The 9329-nt window shown below is 37.7% G+C and overlaps 1 protein-coding gene across 3 annotated transcripts in view; it reads left to right on the plus strand.

Moving 5' to 3' along the window:
- Window positions 1-711: 711 nt before the first annotated feature.
- Window positions 712-9329, plus strand: part of LOC107687942 (protein numb homolog) — a 79913-nt gene continuing 71295 nt past the window's right edge. For all 3 annotated transcript variants that reach the window (XM_016485433.1, XM_016485432.1, XM_016485434.1), the window contains exon 1: window positions 712-919. The gene's annotated coding sequence lies outside the window, so the exon portion shown is untranslated. The remainder of the gene's footprint in view (window positions 920-9329) is intronic.

Genomic DNA, 9329 nt, shown 5'->3' on the forward strand with positions numbered 1-9329 from the left:
GGTTTTGAAACATACTATTCTGTATTGGAGCTTTACTGTGAACATAAAAAAGTAGATGTATATGTCAGCAAGCATGTTAATTATTGGCCATAACAAATTATTGTTAAAATACAATAAATGTTTCAAAACAAGAAAAATGTTTTCAAACTGAAATAAGAGATAGTTGTGGAAAAAGTCATGTAATTCAATAATTTATTATTAATATAGTAAAATATATTTTTAACTAAAATTAAAATGCTAAAAAAGCATAAAATCAAGATTTTACCGAAAAATCATATTTTTATTTTTTCCTCAGTAACAATTTTTTTTAATTGAAGAACGCAATTTTCCCTCGAATAGCTTTTTTTTATTTAATTATTTTTGATAAACAAAACATAACCTCTGGAATCACAAAATAAAATTGAAATCAATTTACAACGTTAATTTGAGTCATTTTAAAGTATTGTTTAAATAGCATACATGCAGTTTTTATGACTTCATTCATATTCATTGTGAATCTTCTCCTGTTCATTAAGGTTGTAGAAATTGTCACCATGGCATAGGGTTTCATCATAAGGCTATTTTTTTATAATATGCTTAACTGTACTTTTGTATACACACAGACACACACACACACACACACACACACACACACACATGAATGCTCCTCCCACACAGATTGTTAATGTTGTGAATAATTAATGAGCGCTCGTGTCAGACTGACCCCGCCCAGCGCAGATCAGCGGCCGGCTGCCTGAACCCGGCGAACAGTCACTCAGGATCGGGACACACACACAGACAGCCCGCTGAAGAGCTCCAGTGGGATCCATCCATATCTTGGGGAATTTAATATTTTATTTTCCTGATCGTGTAAATCTCCGCATCTCTCTGACCGGGTTCACTCACTTCATCTGTGGACATCTCAGCCGCCGCTGAACCGGTGAGTCGATTCACCTTTACCTTTCCATCTGAACGAGACGCCGATGAGGATGACGATCGGGTTCATGATTTTACAACAATAATAGTAAAAATTAGTATAACGACGGTTGATGATGTTGTTGTTGTTAGCCAGCTAACGAGCTAACTGACTGTTTGACTTTGAGTTCCTAACGTAGCATCCGGCTAACGTTAAGTCAGCTGCTAACCAGAACCTAGCGAGATAACATGACTCAAACGGATGTTTTGTGTGAGGTAAACAGTTTGCTGACTCTCTTGTGTGTTTCGTGTCCAGGGTTAAGCTTTGGTTTAGCGGTTTGTTGGTTCGGGTAGTTTGCTGAAGAGTTGCTAGCTCAGCTAAGCGGTTAGCAGCTCACCTGCCACTGAAACACTAAGTTAAATACTCCATTACACTATCGTGTATTCTGTTATTATGAACACCAGACTACAGGAATATCTTTACGTTAGGAGTTCATTACTGGGCTATTGACATGCACCAAGCTGTAATTAATGTTTCTGAACAAGCTGCTTGTTGATGATTAGTGCTGCTGATGTTAATGCTGGAGTTATTCAGCTTAGTATGACACAAGTCAGAAACCTAACGTCTTTTTATAACTATGTAATCATCTGTTTGCTGCTACATCACAGTATCCCAGTGACTCTAAACGACCAGTGTTTGCAGCTGTCACACTCCAGAATGATGGTCTGCTCTGTGATGATTATATCCCAGTTTACACAACAACAAATTAGTCACGTGTATCTCCTACCAGCATCATGGGTCAGCCTGTCATTAACCCTGATATACGAAACAACACTCAGAAGAATTAAGTTTTTGCACATGTGGTTTGTTTTGTATAATATTTGACACATCAGGCTTTTATGGCTCTTATAGTAAGATGCATTAAGAATATGTAGGAAAAAACACCTCAGTTTTATTCAGAGGCACAAACTGAGTGAAAATATGCAATTTGGGGCAGATGCTGATATTTTAGTAATATAAATCAGTGAGATATTTATAACAATATAGCAGATACTTACGTTAAATAATGTTAATATCAGTCGTCACTCTATATCTCCAATAATATGTCTCAGTGGGATGACATTCAAATGCTTAGTTTAATGATCAAAAGATGTAATGCAATGCAATACAATGATGATTGATAGATGAACAATTAAATGTTCCTCCAAAGCCTGATGATCATATTTGAGACTCACTGATTCTTCTAGAAAATGACGTCTGTATAATCAAGTAAAGCAAAGTTGCTTCAGTCCAGTAAGTGTTCGTCTTGAAATATTACTAAAAATATCAAAGTTATTCTTATGTTTACTTGATAAAAATCAGTAAAGATTTCACAGCAAAAAGACACGAGCTGAAGCATTTGTAAAATTATATTAAAAGGCCTTTCACTTGCTAATAAAGTATAAACTATCAATCAGACGACAGAAGGCATGTAGTAGATTGTGTACAACACCGTGTTGATCATTTATAGGCATTGGAATTTGTCTATTAAATATGATACTGTAGGTTTTACAGGTTTAAGTTCCTGTCGTGTGGTTTTAGTGATGGTCTCTGCCTTCATCTGCTTAGAGAATATTTGAACTTTCTTATAATATGCTGATTACACTTGGCAATAACTTATTTCCATGTTAAAGTTCTGCCATAGCTGAACTTTTTTATAGATTAATCTACTGGAATGCCAACCCACCAATGTTGCATTTCCACTGAAAACGAGCAGGTTTTGCTGTAGCGTACATGTTAACCTAGACTGGTATGAGGGTTTGGCTTTTCTTAGAAGTGTGATGACATTTGGAAACGAGTGCATCCAGTTGATGAGTCATCAGAATGGGAGTCGCTGTCAAACTACACACTTACGAAGGGTTTTCTTGCGGGATGAATTCATTTGTCATGCCCTTATAGAGGCTAGGCTTTGCCAAGATAGAAATCAAGAGGCTGCTCTTATCTGTTTACTCAGCTACCTTTGTTTCCAGCTCAGCGGTTAATCATTATCACATCCAAAACTCTGTACCCTGACCGGTCTGGTTCATTCGGGTTATGTTTTGATATAATTGTGCTCAAGGTTGTACAGTTTTGCATGTGTAACCCTAATAAAATATGACTGTACAACCCATTTATTTAGTTATAAGGCTTTTCGAAGAAGGCAGTACATCGTTCTCTCTGTATGCTTCTGTAATTTATGAGGACTGCGTCTGCTCCATTTCAGATTCTCTGTTTTATAGCCGCGTGTAAAGAGAGGTCACAGGTTGAATGGCTGTGACGTGAGATATTACTGCTGTTTCTGCACATGGACTTTGGCCTGGTCTGTGTCCAGTTCTCTCACTTTCAAAGACAGCACATTCATGAAATGTTATCTGGGAATCCAGCCATCCCTTTTTCACCAAAATGGTGCTGGTGCTTGGTCAGGGATCTGCAATTCTCCTTCCTCACTTCAACTTTTGAGTAATTTAATTAATTGAATTTGAAGTCAAAAGTTATTTAAAAACAGATGTAGTGACAGATGGTTACTTCCGTATTGTGATGCAAAAAAGGAAAAGAAAAAATGTTGGTTTGAACCATTGGTTGTTGATTGGATGGAGGTAGATGTGAATGTGAGCATACAGTCGATTGTAAGAAAGGGCAGAGTTTAAAGGTGACATATCATGAAAATCTGACTTTTCCAGGTTTTAAGTGCTATAATCAGGTCCTTGGAGAAGTCTGCCATTTTACAGTAAGATCCAGTTATGACATTTTTGATTAAAAAAGACAAGGTCCAAAACAACGAGGCATGGATAAATCGTGTACTATAAGATCAATGATTAAAAAAAAAATAGAAGAGTGAATTTTCATTTAATGCCGACTTAAAATACTGTAGCTTGGCGTTTTCCCCATAGTTGCATGACTGTGAAAGTCCATTTGAGAAGACTCATGATGTAGCTTTGAAATGAACCTTCATCACTCCACGTTTAGCTTTATCAACATGCAGAATAATGCAAATCGTAATTAAGTCTCAAGCATCATTAATGCTTATGCTAATAGAGACATTTGTTTCTTGAGGTATTATGCATTCAGACCCTGGATCTGGTTTTACAGGAACACAATGCTGGTGTTAATGAGAACTCTTGACTTTAAAGGTCCCATATTGTCAAAACTGAAATTTCCTGGCTTTTTTCACGATAACTGAGGTCTAGGGGCTATTTAACTACCATATAAGTTTCAAAACAGTCAGTCCACAGTAAAATGCACACAGCCTGCATAAAGTAGCTGTGATTTTTCACGAACCGTTGTGACTTCCATAAAAAGTTGACGTCAGAACTACACCATCACCGCCTTCAGTCACCACCCCGAGCACTGCCCACAGTCCCACTCTCCCTTTGCCAAACCCCCAGACAACATCGCGTCCATGCCATTGCTGAGCAACAACAACATGGAAACATGTCGAAAAGGTTAACTTTAACCACGAAACCAGATCGGCCGACCTGTAACGTTACACTCTCACTCAAAGGATGGACGATCTGACAGGATTGTTACTATGAGGTGCTTAAAATAAAACTCCAGAAAGGTGTAAAATATGTGACCTTTAATGGTGTGTTGAAATCTGCCTGCCAGCCTCACTCATCAGCATGTCGCAAGAGGAAGAACGATCCACTCGCACACTGAAGAAATGGACATTGTGACATTCCTGGGAAGCTCGTCACTGCTGACGTCATTACTAACCAATTCATGTTACTAAAACTGCACCTGACGGCTGAAACTTCAGCAGTCCTGCTGCTTTATGTTGAGCTCTTTATGTTACACATCTGCAGATGCTTTCACAATATTTCCCACAGGATTTTGTGAGTCTGTGGGCTGAACCTCAGTCTATGTAGGGCGGCACATCAGAAGACAATTCTGTACATTTACAATTTAAAGTTAAACTTTAGAGGACCTTTTTTAGTTGTGATAGTGCCTCAGTCTGTATTATATTCACACTGGTGTAGTTTTAGAATCCTAAACAATTTCAATATAATAATAGTAATAATAACAGTATTATTATTATACAACAGTAATACATTACTATCATTGTAATGTTTATTATAATATATAATATTTAATTATAAGTATAATAATGATTTAACTTTCCATTGCAATAGTAAAATTACAAAACTTTTGTCTTAATTTCTTCACTTGCAAGAATTTTTTATTTTGGTGGAAAACTGCAGTTTGTGTGAAAAGTTTACAAAGATGTCTCTTTACAAATCTAGTGAAATGCTGTCTACAAAAAAGGGAAGTTATTAAAATATGAAACTTAGTTTGATTGTTGCTTTGACAAAGTAATGCCACAAAACACAACGTTAGACATCTATTATATTATGAGAAATTTACAAATATTTTCATATATATATATATATATATATATACATATATTGGGCCTAAAATTAACACTCGCCAAATGTGAGTAAAAATCACAATAAATGCGGTCATTGCTTTTAGAGGCGGATGCTTGCTGTTTGGGAACGCAGTCATGTAAGACAGTAATAATACAGAAATACTTTGTTGACAGACTTTCCTCAGGCATTTCAGAATGACCAAAACAACATATAGATGCTGTGAACGAGATCGGTCAGCTCGTTAGTCAATTTATCCCGTCTCATAGCACAAAGTCACATGACTTTTTCAATGCACATGGTGGAATTTATTCGGTAAATGTGTTTCCATCGTAGTTTATGCACATTTTTTCTTATCGGATAAAAAGTTTATCCTACTCAGTTGTGCGCAAAGTTTTTTATGCACATCTTGGCGTTTCTATCCAGCGGTTTTTTTATGCGATAATCCAAAATGCGCATAAAAATAGGTGGATGGAAACATAGCTAGCGCCAGTTGGTGGGTAAAACTTTTACGAAATATAACAATGCAATTCTAAATAAAACAATGCAAAAGAAGAGATTCGCTGTTTCTGACGCAGAGCATTGTGATGGCCAGCTTATCACTAGACACGGTTCTAATAACTTTTACCTGAGAAGATATTGCTGCTTCATTTCGGAAGATTAACTTTTCCCTTCTTTGTTCTTCATAACCCGAGAATGTGGCGACACATACCTGGGGTTACGCCGCCTAAATGGTGCAGTGAAGTAGGCTACGTTCGGCTGTACACATACGCTGAGCCGCTTCAGACAGCGCACCAGTAGCGCTTCAACGGACGAAAACACACACAATTATGTCAAAATACGCTGTTTTGGCAAGTTATCGCGTAAACGTAGTCTCAATAAAGTCTTAAATGACCGTAAAGAGTTTGGAGAAAATAGGATATATGTCAGATCCGCGTCATGTGTATCAGGTTTTAAAGAGACAGCGCTGCTTTTAAGTCTGTGATAAAGTGTAAATCAAAGAACAAAAGAAAAAGAGAAATCACTCGACTACTCTAGTCGCTGATTAACTTTTGTAGCTTGAATAAAGATTAATCTGTATAGTTTATGCATATACAATTTATAGTTTATGTGAAGATTGTTTTAAAATAACTTAATATTTCGGAACTTAATATTTTTTTCATGTTCATTTAATAGTTCAATACTTTAAGTCAATACTTCATTAATAATAGGCTACTTAGTAAAAATATGCCATTGTAGCGAATCAGCTCATAAGGAAATATGAATAATTAATCATAACTAGTTATAATTAATTATAAATATTTAGATCCGCTGTAGATATTTACTTGACCTCTAAAAACATATTTAAAATATACTGTCTTGATGTTATTTCTACATTAATTTGGAGGTTCAATGTGAAATTATGACAATATAAATATGCAATTAATCATGATTAATTACAGAGAAATGTGTGATTAATATTTTTTTTATTGATTGACAGACAGCACTAATGTTAACTTTTTTATAGATTTTAGATTTCAATTTAATTTCTAATTTTATATGTCCCCCCAGAAAGAGATCGGGACCCCCTTGGCCCCCTTCAAATTTCTGTTCGATAATCCAGCCCTCTACTAGTTGAATAGCCCTGCTGTAATTCGTTAACATGGGTGTGGAAAAAATACGCACCACATACACACTGCAAACTGAGTATGTGTGAAACGGGTGTAACACGATGGCCTGCTCCGTTTACCGAAAACATGCAAAGGACAAGAATCTCAACGTTTTTTAAGGGAAAAAAAAAAAAAAAGTTGAATCAATAAATCTGTTTGTTGTTGTTTTTTTCATATAAGTAAAGTAAAGGACAAATTAAAAACACTGTAAATATGTTTAGTCATTGTAGTAGTAATAACTGAGTTTCATGGCCGGTAAAAAAAAAAATTTTTGGCCGGTAAATTTGATCACATCACCGGCCATTGGCAGGTGTGGCAAAAAGTTAGTTTTAGGCCCTATGAGATGGGATTATGATAAATGATATGTATATAAATCTAGAAATTGTAACCTCTTACTGATTTTTAAGAACATATAAAGAACATTTAAAATCATATTTACTTAAAGGTATCCGCCTTTTTCTTGCCATAAAAATGGGCCATTTGTAAATTCTATGGGTCTAGCTATTTTTAGCTGTACAAAACAGTTCGATTTGCTGCTTGATATTGAAAATTGGTGTGTCTTTATGCAATAATGTAACACACCCTTTCATATTAATTTTTATGTTAAGTATAAGTGAAGTGACATGTGGCCAAGTATGGTGACCCGTACTTGGAATTAGTGCTCTGCATTTAACCCATCCAAAGTGCACACACACAGCAGTGAACGCACACACACCGTGAACACACACCCGGAGCAGTGGGCAGCCATTTATGCTGCGGCGCCCGGGGAGCAGTTGGGGGTTCGGTGCCTTGCTCAAGGGCACCTCAGTCGTCGTATTGAAGGTGGAAGAGAGCGCTGTACATTCACTCCGGTATGAGACTCGAACCCGCAACCTTTGGGTTACAAGTCCGACTCTCTAACCATTAGGCCACGACTTCCCCTTATTAATGACGATTAAGTTATCATGGCAAATTAGTTATTTATGTACAGAACACCTGCTCAAGGGGACCTCAGTCGTCGTATTGAAGGTGGAAGAGAGCGCTGTACATTCACTCCGGTATGAGACTCGAACCCGCAACCTTTGGGTTACAAGTCCGACTCTCTAACCATTAGGCCACGACTTCCCCTTATTAATGACGATTAAGTTATCATGGCAAATTAGTTATTTATGTACAGAACACCAAAAGGCACCCTACTGTGATAATGACCCAGAAAGAGAAACCTTTACTCTTCATAGAGCGCTCACAGACGTAACGCCTATCAGCTTTTGAGATGTGAGTGAAATTAGCTTACTGTCTTTTAACATTATCACGATATACAACACATTCTCTAATTTTATATTGTCAGCAAAATATTGTGATAATATTGCTAATATTTGGTGTATCAAATATAACCCAGCCCTATTTTGTATGGTGCTTTTTTTTGTTGTGTGGGAAAGAGCAGCCTGAACGTTCTACTGAACATCTCCTTTCGGGTTCCACAGAGACTTTTTGGGTGAACTATGCCTTTACGTCTGGAGTTCTCATATAAAAGGCCTTTGTGAAAGTGTCAAATGTGAAAGGGATGATTCAGTGCTGGATGCTTCTTGATAGTAAAGCTAATTATCAGGATAAGAGTGTAATCAGCAGTGTTAGCGCAGCCTCTGCAGTTATAAGAGCGCGGGATCCATAGATGAGCGGCGCAGATTGAGCCGCAGTGCTTTGTTCTCGGCGTGGTTATCGTCAGCCTCGTGCTCAAGGACAGCAACCTCTGGCACACTGTGATATCTTCTCAATAACCTGCACACGTAACATCCTGTGGCAAGGCTTTGACGCTGGTTTCCTGGTAACAGCGGCGGGGAAGCCAGGGGCTCCTCACATTTTGGCTCCGTGTCAGAAGCAGGCTTGATCGTGACGGAGGCCAGAGGGCTTACCGAAGGCTCCTCGCTGTCATGAAATCTGTTCTGTGTGCTGCATCATGGTTCGCTTGGAATTTCTGCAGGATGGGTTGTGTAACACGAGGCTCACTAGCATTGCTGTTGACGTTACTGCAGAGCGTTGCTTTTGCAACTGAGGTGAAGTCAGGATGTTTCCTGTGGTTTGTTTACGGGCAGAGCGTTTCTATTTACAGCTTTTGTCGTACATCGTTTGAGCTTCATTTGGATGTGTCTTTTCCTGCCTATAGTCACTAGCAATTTTGTCAGATTTGTTGCAAAACATGCATTTATTTTTATTCAAGGCTACAGTGTAAAAATGCGGCTCTGCGTTGTTGGCTGAAGATCGCTGATGCAGACGTTTGTTTCAACACTGATGATTCAAATGTGAGCACACACACATGCACACAAGCACATATTGTGCTTTCAAAGAGCTCGCTCTCTCCCTCAGATAAGACGAGAGTAACGTGGGAAGAATGTGCATTCCTTTCATGAGGAGGAGGAGGAGGAG

The sequence above is a fragment of the Sinocyclocheilus anshuiensis genome, unplaced genomic scaffold, assembly GCF_001515605.1.
Source record: "Sinocyclocheilus anshuiensis isolate Anshui unplaced genomic scaffold, SAMN03320099.WGS_v1.1 scaffold421, whole genome shotgun sequence".
NCBI classification, from domain to species: Eukaryota; Metazoa; Chordata; class Actinopteri; order Cypriniformes; family Cyprinidae; genus Sinocyclocheilus; species Sinocyclocheilus anshuiensis.